This window comes from Carcharodon carcharias (genome assembly GCF_017639515.1).
Source record: "Carcharodon carcharias isolate sCarCar2 chromosome 35 unlocalized genomic scaffold, sCarCar2.pri SUPER_35_unloc_6, whole genome shotgun sequence".
NCBI classification, from domain to species: Eukaryota; Metazoa; Chordata; class Chondrichthyes; order Lamniformes; family Lamnidae; genus Carcharodon; species Carcharodon carcharias.
In genome coordinates this window covers 879,417-901,942 of record NW_024470722.1, presented here as the reverse complement: position 1 = coordinate 901,942, position 22,526 = coordinate 879,417, and positions in this window count along the sequence as shown.

Below are 22,526 nucleotides of genomic sequence, written 5' to 3'. Positions count from 1 at the left end.
GAAGATCCCACAGACACTGAGACGCAGTCAGAGCAGGAAGATCACAGTCACTAAGACACAGACAGAGCAGGAAGATCCCAGACCCTCGCCCAGATACTGAGACACAGACAGAGCAGGAAGATCCCAGACACAGATGCAGACAGAGCAGGAAGATCCCAAACCCTCCCCCAGATGCTGAGACACAGACAGAGCAGGAAGTTCACACTGACACTGAGACACAGACAGAGCAGGAAGATCCCACTGACACTGAGATGCAGACAGAGCAGGATGATCCCAGACACTGAGATGCAGACAGAGCAGGAAGATCCCAGACCCTCATCCAGACACTGAGACACAGATAGAGAAGGAAGATCCCAGACACTGAGAAACAGACATAGCAGGTAGATCCCAGACACTCCCTCAGACACTGAGACACAGTCAGAGCAGGAAGATCCCACAAACACTGAGACGTAGACCGAGCGTGAAGATCCTAGACACTGAGACACAGACAGAGCAGGAAGATCCCAGACCCTTCCCCAGACACTGAGACACAGACAGAGCAGGAAGATCCCAGTGAATGAGACACAGACAGAAAGGAAGTTCACAGACCCTTCCCCAGAAACTGAGACACAGAAAGAGCAGGAAGATCCCAGACACTGAGACACAGGCAGAGAAGAAAGATACCAGAGCCTCCCCCAGATGCAGAGAAACAGACAGAGCAGGAGGATCCCACAGACACTGAGGCACAGACACAGCAGGAAGATCCCAGACCCTGCCCCAGACGCTGAGACACAGACAGAGCAGGATGATCCCACAGACACTGAGACACAGACAGAGCAGCAAGATCCCACCGACACTGAGAAGCAGACAGAGCAGCAAGATCCCAGACCATCCCCCAGACGCTGAGACACAGACAGAGCAGGCAAATCCCACAGACACTCAGACGCAGACAGAGCAGGAAGATCCCAGTCACTGAGACACAGACAAAGCAGGAAGATCCCACTGACACTGAGACACAGACAGAGCAGGAAGATCCCAGACACTGAGATGCAGACAGAGCAGGAAGATCCCAGACAGTGAGACACAGACAGATAGGAAGATCCCAGCCCTCCCCCAGACACTGAGTCACAGACAGTGCGGGAAGATCCCACAGACACTGAGACACAGACAGAGCAGGAATATCCCACAAACACTGAGACGCAGACAGAGCAGGAAGATCCTAGACACTGAGGCACAGACAGAACAGGAAGATCCTAGACACTGAGACACACTCAGAGCAGATAGATCCCAGACACTGAGACACACTCAGAGCAGGAGGATACCAGACACTTAGACACAGACAGAGCAGGATGATCCCACAGACACTGGGATGCAGACAGAGTAGGAAGATCCCAGACCCTCGCCCAGACACTGAGACACAGACAGAGCAGGAAGATCCCAGACACAGATGCAGACAGAGCAGGAAGATCCCAAACCCTCCCCCAGATGCTGAGACACAGACAGAGCATGAAGATTCCACTGACACTGAGACACAGACAGAGCAGGAAGATCCCAGACACTGAGACACAGACAGACAGGATGATCCCAGACACTGAGATGCAGACAGAGCAGGAAGATCCCAGACCCTCTTCCAGACACTGAGACGCAGAGAAGGAATATCCCAGACACTGAGACAAAGACATAGCAGGTAGATCCCAGAAACTCCCCCAGACACAGAGACACAGTCAGAGCAGGAAGATCCCACAAACACTGAGACCCAGACGGAGCGGGAAGATCCTAGACACTGAGACAGAGATAGAGCAGGAAGGTCCCAGACCCTGCCCCAGACACTGAGACTCAGACAGAGCAGGAAGATCCCAGACTCTGAGATGCAGACAGAGCAGGAAGATCCGAGCCACTGAGACACAAACAGATAGGAAGATCCCAGACACTGAGACACAGACAGATAGGAAGATCCCAGCCCTCCCCCAGACACTGAGGCACAGACAGTTCAGGAAGATCCCACGGACACTGAGACACAGACAGAGCAGGAAGATCCCAGACCCTGCCCCAGACATTGAGACACAGACAGAGCAGGAAGATCACTCAGACACTGAGACACAGACAGAGCAGGAAGATCCCAGACCCTGCCCCAGACACTGAGACACAGACAGAGCAGGAAGATGCCAGACCCTGCCCCAGACACTGAGACGCAGACAGAGCAGGAAGATCCCAGACCCTGCCCCAGACACTGAGACACAGAGCAGAAAAATTCCAGACACTCCACCAGATGCTGAGACGAAGACAGAGCAGGAAGATCCCACAGACACTGAGACACAGACAGAGCAGGAAGATCCCAGACCCTGCCCCAGACACTGAGACACAGACAGAGCAGGAAGATCCCAGACCCTGCCCCAGACACTGAGATGCAGACAGAGCAGACCGATCCCAGACCCTCACCCAGACGTTGAGACACAGTCAGAGCAGGAAGATCCCATAAACACTGAGACGCAGACAAGGCAGGAAGATCACAGTAACTGAGAAGCAGACAGAGCAGGAAGATGCCAGACACTGAGATGCAGACAGAGCAGGAAGATCCCAAACCCTCACCCAGACACTGAGACACAGACATAGCAGGTAGATCCCAGAAACTACCCCAGACACAGAGACACAGTCAGAGCAGGAAGATCCCACAAACACTGAGACACAGACGGAGCTGGAACATCCTAGACACTGAGACAAAGACAGAGCAGGAAGATCCCAGACACTGAGAAGCAGAGAGCGCAGGAAGATCCCAGACATGCAGACACAGACAGACAGGAATTTCCCAGACCCTGCCCCAGACACTGAGACACAGACAGAGCAGGAAGATCCCAGACACTGAGACGCAGACAGAGCAGCAAGATCCCAGACCCTGCCCCAGACACTGAGACACAGACAGAGCAGCAAGATCCCACAGACACTGAGACACGGACAGAGCAGCAAGATCCCTCCGACACTGAGACACAGTCAGAGCAGGAGGATCCCAGACACTGAGACACAGACAGAACAGGAAGATCCCAGACACTCAAACACAGACAGACAGGGAGATCCCAGATACTGAGACACATTCAGAGCAGGTAGATCACACACCCTCCCCGAGACACTGAGACACAGACATTGCAGAATGATCCCAGAAACTCAGACACAGACAGACAGGGAGATCCCAGACGCTACCACAGACACGGAGACACAGACAGAGCAGGATGATCCCACAGACACTGAGAAACAGACAGAGCAGGAAGATCCCACTGACACTGAGACGCAGACAGAGCAGGAAGATCCCAGATACTGAGATGAAGACAGAGCAGGAAGATCCCAGACACTGAGACGCAGACAGAGCAGGAAGATCCCAGACTCTGAGACACAGACAGAGCAGGAAGATCCCTGTCACTGAGAAACAGACAGACAGGAAGAGCCCAGACCCTCCCCCAGATGCTGAGACACAGACAGAGCAGGAAGATCCCACAGACACTGAGAAGCAGACAGAGCAGGAAGATCCCACAGACACTGAGATGCAGACAGAGCAGGAGGATCCCAGACACTGAGACACAGACAGACAGGAAGAGCCCAGACCCTCCCCCAGACACTGAGACACACTCAGAGCAGGAGGATCCCAGACACTGAGACACAGACAGAGCAGGAAGATCCCAGACCCTCCCCCAGACGCTGAGACGCAGACAGAGCAGGAAGATCGCAAACATTGAGACACAGACAGAGCAGGAAGATCCCAGACCCTGCCCTCAAAACTGAGATGCAGACAGAGCAGGACGATCCCAGAAACTGTGATGCAGACAGAGCCGGAAGTCCCCAGACCATCCCCCAGACGCTGAGAAAAGTACAGAGCAGGAAGATCCAACAGACACTCAGACACAGACAGACAGGGAGATACCAGATACTGAGACACAGTCAGAGCAGGAAGATCCCAGACCCTCACCCAGACACGGAGAGACAGACAGAGCAGGAAGATCCCAGACACTGAGACGCAGACAGAGCAGGAAGATCCCAGACCCTCCCCCAGACACAGAGACGCAGACAGAGCAGCAAGATCCCAGACCCTCCCCCAGACACGGAGACACAGACAGAGCAGGAAGATCCCAGACACTGAGACACAGACAGAGCAGGAAGATCCCAGAAACACTGAGAAGCAGACAGAACAGGAAGATCCCAGACCCTGCCCCAGACACTGAGATGCAGACAGAGCAGGAAGATCCCAGACACAGAGACACAGACAGATAGGAAGATCCCAGCCCTCCCCCAGACACTGAGGCACAGACAGTACGGGAAGATCCCACAGACACTGAGACGCAGACAGAGCAGGAAGATCCCAGACACTGAGACACAGAGAGATAGGAAGATCCCAGCCCTCCCCCAGACACTGAGATACAGACAGCACAGGAAGATCCCAGACACTCAGACACAGACAGACAGGGAGATCCCAGACCCTCCCCCAGACGCTGAGACACAGACAGAGCAGGATGATCCCACAGACACTGAGACACAAACAGAGCAAAAAGATCCAACAAACACTGAGAAGCAGACAGAGCAGGAAGATCCCAGACCCTGCCCCAGACGCTGAGACACAGACAGACCAGGAAGATCCCACAGACACTGAGACGCAGTCAGAGCAGGAAGATCACAGTCACTAAGACACAGACAGAGCAGGAAGATCCCAGACCCTCGCCCAGATACTGAGACACAGACAGAGCAGGAAGATCCCAGACACAGATGCAGACAGAGCAGGAAGATCCCAAACCCTCCCCCAGATGCTGAGACACAGACAGAGCAGGAAGTTCACACTGACACTGAGACACAGACAGAGCAGGAAGATCCCACTGACACTGAGATGCAGACAGAGCAGGATGATCCCAGACACTGAGATGCAGACAGAGCAGGAAGATCCCAGACCCTCATCCAGACACTGAGACACAGATAGAGAAGGAAGATCCCAGACACTGAGAAACAGACATAGCAGGTAGATCCCAGACACTCCCTCAGACACTGAGACACAGTCAGAGCAGGAAGATCCCACAAACACTGAGACGTAGACCGAGCGTGAAGATCCTAGACACTGAGACACAGACAGAGCAGGAAGATCCCAGACCCTTCCCCAGACACTGAGACACAGACAGAGCAGGAAGATCCCAGTGAATGAGACACAGACAGAAAGGAAGTTCACAGACCCTTCCCCAGAAACTGAGACACAGAAAGAGCAGGAAGATCCCAGACACTGAGACACAGGCAGAGAAGAAAGATACCAGAGCCTCCCCCAGATGCAGAGAAACAGACAGAGCAGGAGGATCCCACAGACACTGAGGCACAGACACAGCAGGAAGATCCCAGACCCTGCCCCAGACGCTGAGACACAGACAGAGCAGGATGATCCCACAGACACTGAGACACAGACAGAGCAGCAAGATCCCACCGACACTGAGAAGCAGACAGAGCAGCAAGATCCCAGACCATCCCCCAGACGCTGAGACACAGACAGAGCAGGCAAATCCCACAGACACTCAGACGCAGACAGAGCAGGAAGATCCCAGTCACTGAGACACAGACAAAGCAGGAAGATCCCACTGACACTGAGACACAGACAGAGCAGGAAGATCCCAGACACTGAGATGCAGACAGAGCAGGAAGATCCCAGACAGTGAGACACAGACAGATAGGAAGATCCCAGCCCTCCCCCAGACACTGAGTCACAGACAGTGCGGGAAGATCCCACAGACACTGAGACACAGACAGAGCAGGAATATCCCACAAACACTGAGACGCAGACAGAGCAGGAAGATCCTAGACACTGAGGCACAGACAGAACAGGAAGATCCTAGACACTGAGACACACTCAGAGCAGATAGATCCCAGACACTGAGACACACTCAGAGCAGGAGGATACCAGACACTTAGACACAGACAGAGCAGGATGATCCCACAGACACTGGGATGCAGACAGAGTAGGAAGATCCCAGACCCTCGCCCAGACACTGAGACACAGACAGAGCAGGAAGATCCCAGACACAGATGCAGACAGAGCAGGAAGATCCCAAACCCTCCCCCAGATGCTGAGACACAGACAGAGCATGAAGATTCCACTGACACTGAGACACAGACAGAGCAGGAAGATCCCAGACACTGAGACACAGACAGACAGGATGATCCCAGACACTGAGATGCAGACAGAGCAGGAAGATCCCAGACCCTCTTCCAGACACTGAGACGCAGAGAAGGAATATCCCAGACACTGAGACAAAGACATAGCAGGTAGATCCCAGAAACTCCCCCAGACACAGAGACACAGTCAGAGCAGGAAGATCCCACAAACACTGAGACCCAGACGGAGCGGGAAGATCCTAGACACTGAGACAGAGATAGAGCAGGAAGGTCCCAGACCCTGCCCCAGACACTGAGACTCAGACAGAGCAGGAAGATCCCAGACTCTGAGATGCAGACAGAGCAGGAAGATCCGAGCCACTGAGACACAAACAGATAGGAAGATCCCAGACACTGAGACACAGACAGATAGGAAGATCCCAGCCCTCCCCCAGACACTGAGGCACAGACAGTTCAGGAAGATCCCACGGACACTGAGACACAGACAGAGCAGGAAGATCCCAGACCCTGCCCCAGACATTGAGACACAGACAGAGCAGGAAGATCACTCAGACACTGAGACACAGACAGAGCAGGAAGATCCCAGACCCTGCCCCAGACACTGAGACACAGACAGAGCAGGAAGATGCCAGACCCTGCCCCAGACACTGAGACGCAGACAGAGCAGGAAGATCCCAGACCCTGCCCCAGACACTGAGACACAGAGCAGAAAAATTCCAGACACTCCACCAGATGCTGAGACGAAGACAGAGCAGGAAGATCCCACAGACACTGAGACACAGACAGAGCAGGAAGATCCCAGACCCTGCCCCAGACACTGAGACACAGACAGAGCAGGAAGATCCCAGACCCTGCCCCAGACACTGAGATGCAGACAGAGCAGACCGATCCCAGACCCTCACCCAGACGTTGAGACACAGTCAGAGCAGGAAGATCCCATAAACACTGAGACGCAGACAAGGCAGGAAGATCACAGTAACTGAGAAGCAGACAGAGCAGGAAGATGCCAGACACTGAGATGCAGACAGAGCAGGAAGATCCCAAACCCTCACCCAGACACTGAGACACAGACATAGCAGGTAGATCCCAGAAACTACCCCAGACACAGAGACACAGTCAGAGCAGGAAGATCCCACAAACACTGAGACACAGACGGAGCTGGAACATCCTAGACACTGAGACAAAGACAGAGCAGGAAGATCCCAGACACTGAGAAGCAGAGAGCGCAGGAAGATCCCAGACATGCAGACACAGACAGACAGGAATTTCCCAGACCCTGCCCCAGACACTGAGACACAGACAGAGCAGGAAGATCCCAGACACTGAGACGCAGACAGAGCAGCAAGATCCCAGACCCTGCCCCAGACACTGAGACACAGACAGAGCAGCAAGATCCCACAGACACTGAGACACGGACAGAGCAGCAAGATCCCTCCGACACTGAGACACAGTCAGAGCAGGAGGATCCCAGACACTGAGACACAGACAGAACAGGAAGATCCCAGACACTCAAACACAGACAGACAGGGAGATCCCAGATACTGAGACACATTCAGAGCAGGTAGATCACACACCCTCCCCGAGACACTGAGACACAGACATTGCAGAATGATCCCAGAAACTCAGACACAGACAGACAGGGAGATCCCAGACGCTACCACAGACACGGAGACACAGACAGAGCAGGATGATCCCACAGACACTGAGAAACAGACAGAGCAGGAAGATCCCACTGACACTGAGACGCAGACAGAGCAGGAAGATCCCAGATACTGAGATGAAGACAGAGCAGGAAGATCCCAGACACTGAGACGCAGACAGAGCAGGAAGATCCCAGACTCTGAGACACAGACAGAGCAGGAAGATCCCTGTCACTGAGAAACAGACAGACAGGAAGAGCCCAGACCCTCCCCCAGATGCTGAGACACAGACAGAGCAGGAAGATCCCACAGACACTGAGAAGCAGACAGAGCAGGAAGATCCCACAGACACTGAGATGCAGACAGAGCAGGAGGATCCCAGACACTGAGACACAGACAGACAGGAAGAGCCCAGACCCTCCCCCAGACACTGAGACACACTCAGAGCAGGAGGATCCCAGACACTGAGACACAGACAGAGCAGGAAGATCCCAGACCCTCCCCCAGACGCTGAGACGCAGACAGAGCAGGAAGATCGCAAACATTGAGACACAGACAGAGCAGGAAGATCCCAGACCCTGCCCTCAAAACTGAGATGCAGACAGAGCAGGACGATCCCAGAAACTGTGATGCAGACAGAGCCGGAAGTCCCCAGACCATCCCCCAGACGCTGAGAAAAGTACAGAGCAGGAAGATCCAACAGACACTCAGACACAGACAGACAGGGAGATACCAGATACTGAGACACAGTCAGAGCAGGAAGATCCCAGACCCTCACCCAGACACGGAGAGACAGACAGAGCAGGAAGATCCCAGACACTGAGACGCAGACAGAGCAGGAAGATCCCAGACCCTCCCCCAGACACAGAGACGCAGACAGAGCAGCAAGATCCCAGACCCTCCCCCAGACACGGAGACACAGACAGAGCAGGAAGATCCCAGACACTGAGACACAGACAGAGCAGGAAGATCCCAGAAACACTGAGAAGCAGACAGAACAGGAAGATCCCAGACCCTGCCCCAGACACTGAGATGCAGACAGAGCAGGAAGATCCCAGACACAGAGACACAGACAGATAGGAAGATCCCAGCCCTCCCCCAGACACTGAGGCACAGACAGTACGGGAAGATCCCACAGACACTGAGACGCAGACAGAGCAGGAAGATCCCAGACACTGAGACACAGAGAGATAGGAAGATCCCAGCCCTCCCCCAGACACTGAGATACAGACAGCACAGGAAGATCCCAGACACTCAGACACAGACAGACAGGGAGATCCCAGACCCTCCCCCAGACGCTGAGACACAGACAGAGCAGGATGATCCCACAGACACTGAGACACAAACAGAGCAAAAAGATCCAACAAACACTGAGAAGCAGACAGAGCAGGAAGATCCCAGACCCTGCCCCAGACGCTGAGACACAGACAGACCAGGAAGATCCCACAGACACTGAGACGCAGTCAGAGCAGGAAGATCACAGTCACTAAGACACAGACAGAGCAGGAAGATCCCAGACCCTCGCCCAGATACTGAGACACAGACAGAGCAGGAAGATCCCAGACACAGATGCAGACAGAGCAGGAAGATCCCAAACCCTCCCCCAGATGCTGAGACACAGACAGAGCAGGAAGTTCACACTGACACTGAGACACAGACAGAGCAGGAAGATCCCACTGACACTGAGATGCAGACAGAGCAGGATGATCCCAGACACTGAGATGCAGACAGAGCAGGAAGATCCCAGACCCTCATCCAGACACTGAGACACAGATAGAGAAGGAAGATCCCAGACACTGAGAAACAGACATAGCAGGTAGATCCCAGACACTCCCTCAGACACTGAGACACAGTCAGAGCAGGAAGATCCCACAAACACTGAGACGTAGACCGAGCGTGAAGATCCTAGACACTGAGACACAGACAGAGCAGGAAGATCCCAGACCCTTCCCCAGACACTGAGACACAGACAGAGCAGGAAGATCCCAGTGAATGAGACACAGACAGAAAGGAAGTTCACAGACCCTTCCCCAGAAACTGAGACACAGAAAGAGCAGGAAGATCCCAGACACTGAGACACAGGCAGAGAAGAAAGATACCAGAGCCTCCCCCAGATGCAGAGAAACAGACAGAGCAGGAGGATCCCACAGACACTGAGGCACAGACACAGCAGGAAGATCCCAGACCCTGCCCCAGACGCTGAGACACAGACAGAGCAGGATGATCCCACAGACACTGAGACACAGACAGAGCAGCAAGATCCCACCGACACTGAGAAGCAGACAGAGCAGCAAGATCCCAGACCATCCCCCAGACGCTGAGACACAGACAGAGCAGGCAAATCCCACAGACACTCAGACGCAGACAGAGCAGGAAGATCCCAGTCACTGAGACACAGACAAAGCAGGAAGATCCCACTGACACTGAGACACAGACAGAGCAGGAAGATCCCAGACACTGAGATGCAGACAGAGCAGGAAGATCCCAGACAGTGAGACACAGACAGATAGGAAGATCCCAGCCCTCCCCCAGACACTGAGTCACAGACAGTGCGGGAAGATCCCACAGACACTGAGACACAGACAGAGCAGGAATATCCCACAAACACTGAGACGCAGACAGAGCAGGAAGATCCTAGACACTGAGGCACAGACAGAACAGGAAGATCCTAGACACTGAGACACACTCAGAGCAGATAGATCCCAGACACTGAGACACACTCAGAGCAGGAGGATACCAGACACTTAGACACAGACAGAGCAGGATGATCCCACAGACACTGGGATGCAGACAGAGTAGGAAGATCCCAGACCCTCGCCCAGACACTGAGACACAGACAGAGCAGGAAGATCCCAGACACAGATGCAGACAGAGCAGGAAGATCCCAAACCCTCCCCCAGATGCTGAGACACAGACAGAGCATGAAGATTCCACTGACACTGAGACACAGACAGAGCAGGAAGATCCCAGACACTGAGACACAGACAGACAGGATGATCCCAGACACTGAGATGCAGACAGAGCAGGAAGATCCCAGACCCTCTTCCAGACACTGAGACGCAGAGAAGGAATATCCCAGACACTGAGACAAAGACATAGCAGGTAGATCCCAGAAACTCCCCCAGACACAGAGACACAGTCAGAGCAGGAAGATCCCACAAACACTGAGACCCAGACGGAGCGGGAAGATCCTAGACACTGAGACAGAGATAGAGCAGGAAGGTCCCAGACCCTGCCCCAGACACTGAGACTCAGACAGAGCAGGAAGATCCCAGACTCTGAGATGCAGACAGAGCAGGAAGATCCGAGCCACTGAGACACAAACAGATAGGAAGATCCCAGACACTGAGACACAGACAGATAGGAAGATCCCAGCCCTCCCCCAGACACTGAGGCACAGACAGTTCAGGAAGATCCCACGGACACTGAGACACAGACAGAGCAGGAAGATCCCAGACCCTGCCCCAGACATTGAGACACAGACAGAGCAGGAAGATCACTCAGACACTGAGACACAGACAGAGCAGGAAGATCCCAGACCCTGCCCCAGACACTGAGACACAGACAGAGCAGGAAGATGCCAGACCCTGCCCCAGACACTGAGACGCAGACAGAGCAGGAAGATCCCAGACCCTGCCCCAGACACTGAGACACAGAGCAGAAAAATTCCAGACACTCCACCAGATGCTGAGACGAAGACAGAGCAGGAAGATCCCACAGACACTGAGACACAGACAGAGCAGGAAGATCCCAGACCCTGCCCCAGACACTGAGACACAGACAGAGCAGGAAGATCCCAGACCCTGCCCCAGACACTGAGATGCAGACAGAGCAGACCGATCCCAGACCCTCACCCAGACGTTGAGACACAGTCAGAGCAGGAAGATCCCATAAACACTGAGACGCAGACAAGGCAGGAAGATCACAGTAACTGAGAAGCAGACAGAGCAGGAAGATGCCAGACACTGAGATGCAGACAGAGCAGGAAGATCCCAAACCCTCACCCAGACACTGAGACACAGACATAGCAGGTAGATCCCAGAAACTACCCCAGACACAGAGACACAGTCAGAGCAGGAAGATCCCACAAACACTGAGACACAGACGGAGCTGGAACATCCTAGACACTGAGACAAAGACAGAGCAGGAAGATCCCAGACACTGAGAAGCAGAGAGCGCAGGAAGATCCCAGACATGCAGACACAGACAGACAGGAATTTCCCAGACCCTGCCCCAGACACTGAGACACAGACAGAGCAGGAAGATCCCAGACACTGAGACGCAGACAGAGCAGCAAGATCCCAGACCCTGCCCCAGACACTGAGACACAGACAGAGCAGCAAGATCCCACAGACACTGAGACACGGACAGAGCAGCAAGATCCCTCCGACACTGAGACACAGTCAGAGCAGGAGGATCCCAGACACTGAGACACAGACAGAACAGGAAGATCCCAGACACTCAAACACAGACAGACAGGGAGATCCCAGATACTGAGACACATTCAGAGCAGGTAGATCACACACCCTCCCCGAGACACTGAGACACAGACATTGCAGAATGATCCCAGAAACTCAGACACAGACAGACAGGGAGATCCCAGACGCTACCACAGACACGGAGACACAGACAGAGCAGGATGATCCCACAGACACTGAGAAACAGACAGAGCAGGAAGATCCCACTGACACTGAGACGCAGACAGAGCAGGAAGATCCCAGATACTGAGATGAAGACAGAGCAGGAAGATCCCAGACACTGAGACGCAGACAGAGCAGGAAGATCCCAGACTCTGAGACACAGACAGAGCAGGAAGATCCCTGTCACTGAGAAACAGACAGACAGGAAGAGCCCAGACCCTCCCCCAGATGCTGAGACACAGACAGAGCAGGAAGATCCCACAGACACTGAGAAGCAGACAGAGCAGGAAGATCCCACAGACACTGAGATGCAGACAGAGCAGGAGGATCCCAGACACTGAGACACAGACAGACAGGAAGAGCCCAGACCCTCCCCCAGACACTGAGACACACTCAGAGCAGGAGGATCCCAGACACTGAGACACAGACAGAGCAGGAAGTTCCCACAGACACTGGGACGCAGACAAAGTAGGAAGATCCCAGACCCTCGCCCAGACACTGAGACACAGACAGAGCAGGAAGATCCCAGACACAGATGCAGACAGAGCAGGAAGATCCCAAACCCTCCCCCAGATGCTGAGACACAGACAGAGCAGGAAGATCCCAGACACTGAGACACAGACAGACAGGATGATCCCAGACACTGAGATGCAGACAGAGCAGGAAGATCCCAGACCCTCATCCAGACACTGAGACGCAGAGAAGGAATATCCCAGACACTGAGACACAGACATAGCAGGTAGATCCCAGAAACTCCCCCAGACACAGAGACACAGTCAGAGCAGGAAGATCCCACAAACACTGAGACGCAGACGGAGCGGGAAGATCCTAGACACTGAGACAGAGATAGAGCAGGAAGGTCCCAGACCCTTCCCCAGACACTGAGACACAGACAGAGCAGGAAGATCCCAGTCACTGAGACGCAGGCAGAGAAGGAAGATACCAGACCCACCCCCAAATGCTGAGAAACAGACAGAGCAGGAAGATCCCAGACCCGGCCCCAGACACTGAGACACAGACAGCACAGGAACATCTCAGACACTCAAACACAGACAGAGCAGGAAGATCCCAGACCCTGCCCCAGACACTGAGACTCAGACAGAGCAGGAAGATCCCAGACTCTGAGATGCAGACAGAGCAGGAAGATCCGAGCCACTGAGACACAGACAGATAGGAAGATCCCAGACACTGAGACACAGACAGATAGGAAGATCCCAGCCCTCCCCCAGACACTGAGGCACAGACAGTTCAGGGAGATCCCACAGACACTGAGACACAGACAGAGCAGGAAGATCCCAGACCCTGCCCCAGACATTGAGACACAGACAGAGCAGGAAGATCACTCAGACACTGAGACACAGACAGAGCAGGAAGATCCCAGACCCTGCCCCAGACACTGAGACACAGACAGAGCAGGAAGATGCCAGACCCTGCCCCAGACACTGAGACGCAGACAGAGCAGGAAGATCCCAGACCCTGCCCCAGACACTGAGACACAGAGCAGGAAAATTCCAGACACTCCACCAGATGCTGAGACGAAGACAGAGCAGGAAGATCCCACAGACACTGAGACACAGACAGAGCAGGAAGATCCCAGACCCTGCCCCAGACGCTGAGACACAGACAGAGCAGGAAGATCCCAGACCCTGCCCCAGACACTGAGATGCAGACAGAGCAGACCGATCCCAGACCCTCACCCAGACGTTGAGACACAGTCAGAGCAGGAAGATCCCATAAACACTGAGACGCAGACAAGGCAGGAAGATCACAGTAACTGAGAAGCAGACAGAGCAGGAAGATGCCAGACACTGAGATGCAGACAGAGCAGGAAGATCCCAAACCCTCACCCAGACACTGAGACACAGACATAGCAGGTAGATCCCAGAAACTACCCCAGACACAGAGACACAGTCAGAGCAGGAAGATCCCACAAACACTGAGACACAGACGGAGCTGGAACATCCTAGACACTGAGACAAAGGCAGAGCAGGAAGATCCCAGACACTGAGAAGCAGAGAGCGCAGGAAGATCCCAGACATGCAGACACAGACAGACAGGAATTTCCCAGACCCTGCCCCAGACACTGAGACACAGACAGAGCAGGAAGATCCCAGACACTGAGACGCAGACAGAGCAGCAAGATCCCAGACCCTGCCCCAGACACTGAGACACAGACAGAGCAGCAAGATCCCACAGACACTGAGACACGGACAGAGCAGCAAGATCCCTCCGACACTGAGACACAGTCAGAGCAGGAGGATCCCAGACACTGAGACACAGACAGAACAGGAAGATCCCAGACACTCAAACACAGACAGACAGGGAGATCCCAGATACTGAGACACATTCAGAGCAGGTAGATCACACACCCTCCCCGAGACACTGAGACACAGACATTGCAGAATGATCCCAGAAACACAGACACAGACAGACAGGGAGATCCCAGACGCTACCACAGACACGGAGACACAGACAGAGCAGGATGATCCCACAGACACTGAGAAACAGACAGAGCAGGAAGATCCCTCTGACACTGAGACGCAGACAGAGCAGGAAGATCCCAGATACTGAGATGAAGACAGAGCAGGAAGATCCCAGACACTGAGACGCAGACAGAACAGGAAGATCCCAGACTCTGAGACACAGACAGAGCAGGAAGATCCCTGTCACTGAGAAACAGACAGACAGGAAGAGCCCAGACCCTCCCCCAGATGCTGAGACACAGACAGAGCAGGAAGATCCCACAGACACTGAGAAGCAGACAGAGCAGGAAGATCCCACAGACACTGAGACGCAGACAGAGCAGGAGGATCCCAGACACTGAGACACAGACAGACAGGAAGAGCCCAGACCCTCCCCCAGACACTGAGACACACTCAGAGCAGGAGGATCCCAGACACTGAGACACAGACAGAGCAGGAAGATCCCAGACCCTCCCCCAGATGCTGAGACGCAGACAGAGCAGGAAGATCGCAAACATTGAGACACAGACAGAGCAGGAAGATCCCAGACCCTGCCCTCAAAACTGAGATGCAGACAGAGCAGGACGATCCCAGAAACTGTGATGCAGACAGAGCCGGAAGTCCCCAGACCATCCCCCAGACGCTGAGAAAAGTACAGAGCAGGAAGATCCAACAGACACTCAGACACAGACAGACAGGGAGATACCAGATACTGAGACACAGTCAGAGCAGGAAGATCCCAGACCCTCACCCAGACACGGAGAGACAGACAGAGCAGGAAGATCCCAGACACTGAGACGCAGACAGAGCAGGAAGATCCCAGACCCTCCCCCAGACACGGAGACGCAGACAGAGCAGGAAGATCCCAGACCCTCCCCCAGACACGGAGACACAGACAGAGCAGGAAGATCCCAGACACTGAGACACAGACAGAGCAGGAAGATCCCAGAAACACTGAGAAGCAGACAGAACAGGAAGATCCCAGACCCTGCCCCAGACACTGAGATGCAGACAGAGCAGGAAGATCCCAGACACAGAGACACAGACAGATAGGAAGATCCCAGCCCTCCCCCAGACACTGAGGCACAGACAGTGCGGGAAGATCCCACAGACACTGAGATGCAGACAGAGCAGGAAGATCCCAGACACTGAGACACAGAGAGATAGGAAGATCCCAGCCCTCCCCCAGACACTGAGACACAGACAGCGCAGGAAGATCCCAGACACTCAGACACAGACAGACAGGGAGATCCCAGACCCTCCCCCAGACGCTGAGACACAGACAGAGCAGGATGATCCCACAGACACTGAGACACAAACAGAGCAAAAAGATCCCAGACCCTGCCCCAGACACTGAGAAGCAGACAGAGCAGGAAGATCCCAGACCCTGCCCCAGACGCTGAGACACAGACAGACCAGGAAGATCCCACAGACACTGAGACGCAGTCAGAGCAGGAAGATCACAGTCACTAAGACACAGACAGAGCAGGAAGATCCCAGACCCTCGCCCAGATACTGAGACACAGACAGAGCAGGAAGATCCCAGACACAGATGCAGACAGAGCAGGAAGATCCCAAACCCTCCCCCAGATGCTGAGACACAGACAGAGCAGGAAGTTCACACTGACACTTAGACACAGACAGAGCAGGAAGATCCCACTGACACTGAGATGCAGACAGAGCAGGATGATCCCAGACACTGAGATGCAGACAGAGCAGGAAGATCCCAGACCCTCATCCAGACACTGAGACACAGATAGAGAAGGAAGATCCCAGACACTGAGAAACAGACATAGCAGGTAGATCCCAGACACTCCCTCAGACACTGAGACACAGTCAGAGCAGGAAGATCCCACAAACACTGAGACGTAGACCGAGCGTGAAGATCCTAGACACTGAGACACAGACAGAGCAGGAAGATCCCAGACCCTTCCCCAGACACTGAGACACAGACAGAGCAGGAAGATCCCAGTGGCTGAGACACAGACAGAAAGGAAGTTCACAGACCCTTCCCCAGAAACTGAGACACAGAAAGAGCAGGAAGATCCCAGACACTGAGACACAGGCAGAGAAGAAAGATACCAGAGCCTCCCCCAGATGCAGAGAAACAGACAGAGCAGGAGGATCCCACAGACACTGAGGCACAGACACAGCAGGAAGATCCCAGAACCTGCCCCAGACGCTGAGACACAGACAGAGCAGGATGATCCCACAGACACTGAGACACAGACAGAGCAGCAAGATCCCACCGACACTGAGAAGCAGACAGAGCAGCAAGATCCCAGACCATCCCCCAGACGCTGAGACACAGACAGAGCAGGCAAATCCCACAGACACTCAGACGCAGACAGAGCAGGAAGATCCCAGTCACTGAGACACAGACAAAGCAGGAAGATCCCACTGACACTGAGACACAGACAGAGCAGGAAGATCCCAGACACGGAGATGCAGACAGAGCAGGAAGATCCCAGACAGTGAGACACAGACAGATAGGAAGATCCCAGCCCTCCCCCAGACACTGAGGCACAGACAGTGCGGGAAGATCCCACAGACACTGAGACACAGACAGAGCAGGAATATCCCACAAACACTGAGACGCAGACAGAGCAGGAAGATCCCAGACACTGAGACACAGACTGAGCAGGAAGATCCCAGTAACTGAGACACAGACAGAACAGGAAGATCTCCAACCTTACTCCAGACACTGAGACACAGACAGAGCAGGAAGATCCCAGTCACTGAGACAGAGACAGAACAGGAAGATACCAGACCCTCCCCTAGACACTGAGACGCAGAAAGAGCAGGATGATCCCTGTCACTGGGACACAGACAGAGCAGGAAGATACCAGACCCTCCCCCATACACTGAGACACACTCAGAGCAGATAGATCCCAGACACTGAGACACAGACAGAGCAGGATGATCCCACAGATACTGGGACGCTGACAGAGTAGGAAGATCCCAGACCCTCCCCCAGACACTGAGACACAGACAGACAGGAATTTCCCAGACCCTGCCCCAGACACTGAGACAGAGACAGAGCAGGAAGATCCCAGACACAGATGCAGACAGAGCAGGAAGATCCCAAAACCTCCCCCAGATGCTGAGACACAGACAGAGCAGGAAGATCCCACAGGCACTGAGACGCAGACAGAGCAGGAAGATCCCAGACACTGAGGTGCAGACAGAGCAGGAAGATCCCAGACCCTCACCCAGACACTGAGACACAGACAGAGCAGGAAGATCCCAGACACTGAGACACAGACAGAGCAGGAAGATGCCAGCCACTGAGACACAGACAGAGCAGTATGATCCCAGACCCTCCTCCAGACGCTGAGACACAGTCAGAGCAGGAATATCCCACAAACACTGAGACGCAGACGGAGCAGGAAGATCCTAGACACTGAGACACAGACAGAGCAGGAAGATCCCAGACACTGAGACACAGACTGAGCAGGAAGATCCCAGTAACTGAGACACAGACAGAACAGGAAGATCTCCAACCCTACTCCAGACACTGAGACACAGACAGAGCAGGAAGATCCCAGTCACTGAGACAGAGACAGAACAGGAAGATACCAGACCCTCCCCTAGACACTGAGACGCAGAAAGAGCAGGATGATCCCTGTCACTGGGACACAGACAGAGCAGGAAGATACCAGACCCTCCCCCATACACTGAGACACACTCAGAGCAGATAGATCCCAGACACTGAGACACAGACAGAGCAGGATGATCCCACAGATACTGGGACGCTGACAGAGTAGGAAGATCCCAGACCCTCCCCCAGACACTGAGACACAGACAGACAGGAATTTCCCAGACCCTGCCCCAGACACTGAGACAGAGACAGAGCAGGAAGATCCCAGACACAGATGCAGACAGAGCAGGAAGATCCCAAAACCTCCCCCAGATGCTGAGACACAGACAGAGCAGGAAGATCCCACAGGCACTGAGACGCAGACAGAGCAGGAAGATCCCAGACACTGAGGTGCAGACAGAGCAGGAAGATCCCAGACCCTCACCCAGACACTGAGACACAGACAGAGCAGGAAGATCCCAGACACTGAGACACAGACATAGCAGGTAGATCCCAGACTCTCCCCCAGACACTGAGACACAGTCAGAGCAGATAGATCCCAGACACTGAGACACAGACAGAGCATGAAGATCCCAGACCCTCGCCCAAACACTGAGACACAGACAGAGCAGGAAGATCCCTGTCGCTGAGACAGAGAGAGACAGTAATTTCCCAGACACTGAGACACAGAAAGAGCAGGAAGATCTCAGACATTGAGATGCAGACAGAGCAGGAAGATCCCAGCCCTCCCCCAGATGCTGAGACACAGACAGAGCAGGAAGATCCCACTGACACTGAAACACAGACAGAGCAGGAAGATCCCACCGACAATGAGACGCAGACAGAGCAGAAAGCTCCCAGACCCTTCCCCAGACACTGAGATGCAGACAGAACAGGAAGATACAAGACCCTCACCCCGACACTGAGACACTGACAGAGCAGGATGATACCACAGACACTGAGACACAGACAGAGCAGGAAGATCCCACAAAAACTGAGACAGAGACAGAGCAGAAAGATCCTAGACACTGAGACACAGACAGAGCAGGAAGATCCCAGACAGTTCACCAGACACTGAGACACAGACAGAGCAGGAATATCCCACAGACACTGAGATGCAGACAGAGTAGGAAGATCCCAGACCCTCCCCCAGACACTGATACACAGAAAGAGTTGGAAGAACCCAGTCACTGAGACACAGACAGACAGGAATTTAGCAGACACTCCCCCAGACACTGAGACACAGACAGAGCAAGAAGATCCCAGACACTGAGACGCAAACAGAGCAGGAAGATCCCAGACCCTCGCCCAGATGCTGAGGCACAGACAGAGCACGATGATCCCACAGACACTGAGACACAGACAGAGCAGGAAGATCCCACTGACACTGAGACACAGACAGAGCAGGAAGATCCCAGACCCTGCCCCAGACACGAGGTGCGATCAGAGCAGGAAGATCCTAGACTCTGAGATGCAGACAGAGCAGGAAGATCTGAGACACTGAGACACAGACAGAGCAGGAAGATCCCAGACACTGAGACACAGACAGATAGGAAGATCACAGCCCTCCCCCAGACACTGAGGCACAGACAGTACAGGAAGATCCCACAGACACTGAGACCCAGACAGAGCAGGAAGATGCCATAGACACTGAGACGCAGACAGAGCAGGAAAATTCCAGATCCTGCCCCAGACACTGAGACGCAGACAGAGCAGGAAGATCACAGTAACTGAGAAGCAGATAGAGCAGGAAGATCCCAGACCCTCCCCCAGACGCTGAGACACAGACAGAACAGACAGATCCCAGACCCTCCCCCAGATGCTGAGACACAGACAGAGCAGGAAGATCCCTCAGACACTGAGGCACAGACAGAGCCGCAAGATCCCACAAACACTGAGACGCAGACGGAGCAGCAAGATCCTAGACACTGAGACACAGACAGAGCAGGAAGATCCCAGACACTCAGACACAGACAGAGCAGGAAGATCCCAGTCACTGAGACACAGACAGAGCAGGAAGTTCCAAGACCCTCCCCCAGGCACTGAGACACAGACAGAGCAGGAAGATCCCAGACACTGAGACACACTCAGAGCAGATAGATCCCAGACACTGAGACACAGACAGAGCAGGAAGATCCCAGATACTGAGACACACTCAGAGCAGGAGGATACCAGACACTGAGACACAGACAGACAGGAATTTCCCAGACACTCCCCCAGACACTGAGACACAGACAGAGCAGGAAGATCCCACTGACACTGAGACACAGACAGAGCAGGAAGATCCCAGAACCTGCCCCAGACACTGAGATGCAGTCAGAGCAGGAAGATGCCAGACACTGAGACACAGACAGAGCAGGAAGATGCCAGACACTAAGACACAGACAGAGCAGGTAGATCCCAGACACTCCACCAGACGCTGAGACACAGTCAGAGCAGGAATATCCCAGAAACACTGAGGCACAGACAGAGCCACAAGAAACCACAAACACTGAGACGCAGATGGAGCAAGAAGATCCCACCGACACTGAGAAGCAGACAGAGCAGGAAGATCCCAGACACTGAGATGCAGGCAGAGCAGGAAGATCCCAGAAACTGAGATGCAGACAGAGCAGGAAGATCCCAGACACTGAGACACAGACAGAGCAGGAAGATCCCAGATGCTGAGACACAGAGCAGGAAGATCCCAGACACTCCCCCAGACACTGAGACACAGACCGAGCAGGAAGATCTCTGTCACTGAGATGCAGACAGAGCAGGAAGATCCCAGACCCTCTCCCAGACGCTGAGACACAGACAGAGAAGGAAGATCCCACCGACACTGAGACGCAGACAGAGCAGGAAGATCCCAGACCCTGCCCCAGACACTGAGACACAGTCAGAGCAGGAAGGTCCCACAAACACTGAGACACAGACAGAGCAGGAAGATCCCACCGACACTGAGACACAGACAGAGCTGGAAGATCCCAGACCCTGCCCCAGACACTGAGACACAGTCAGAGCAGGAAGGTCCCACAAACACTGAGACCCAGACAGAGCAGGAAGATCCCACCGACACTGAGACACAGACAGAGCAGGAAGATCCCAGATACTGAGACACAGACAGAACAGCAAGATCCAAGACCCTCCCCCAGACATTGAGACACAGACAGAGCAGGAAGATCCCAGACACAGATGCAGACAGAGCAGGAAGATCCCAAACCATCCCCCAGATGCTGAGACACAGACAGAGCAGGAAGTTCACATAGGCACTGAGACACAGACAGATCAGGAAGATCCCACAGACACTGAGACACAGACAGAGCAGGAAGATCCTACAAACACTGAGACACAGAGGGAGCAGGAAGATCCTAGACACTGAGACACAGACAGAGCAGGAAGATCCCAGACAGTTCCCCAGACACTGAGACACAGACAGAGCAGGAATATCCCACAGACACTGAGACGCAGACAGAGTAGGAAGATCCCAGACCTTCCCCCTGACACTGATACACAGAAAGAGTGGGAATTTCGCAGTCACTGAGACACAGACAGACAGGAATTTAGCAGACACTCCCACAGACACTGAGATGCAAACAGAGCAGGAAGATCCCAGACCCTCGCCCAGATGCTGAGACACAGACAGAGCAGGATGATCCCACAGACACTGAGACACAGACAGAGCAGGAAGATCCCACAGACACTGAGACACAGACAGAGCAGGAAGATCCCAGACACTGAGATGCAGTCAGAGCAGGAAGATCCCAGACACTGAGATGGAGACAGAGCAGGAAGATCCGAGACACTGAGACACAGACAGAGCAGGAAGATCCCAGAAACTGAGACACAGACAGATAGGAAGATCCCAGCCCTCCCCCAGACACTGAGGCACAGACAGTGCAGGAAGATCCCCCAGACACTGAGCCACAGACAGAGCAGGAAGATCCCAGACCCTGCCCCAGACACTGAGACGCAGACAGAGCAGGAAGATCACTGTAACTGAGAAGCAGATAGAGCAGGAAGATCCCAGACCCTCCCCCAGACGCTGAGACACAGACAGAACAGACAGATCCCAGACCCACCCCCAGATGCTGAGACACAGTCAGAGCAGGAAGAT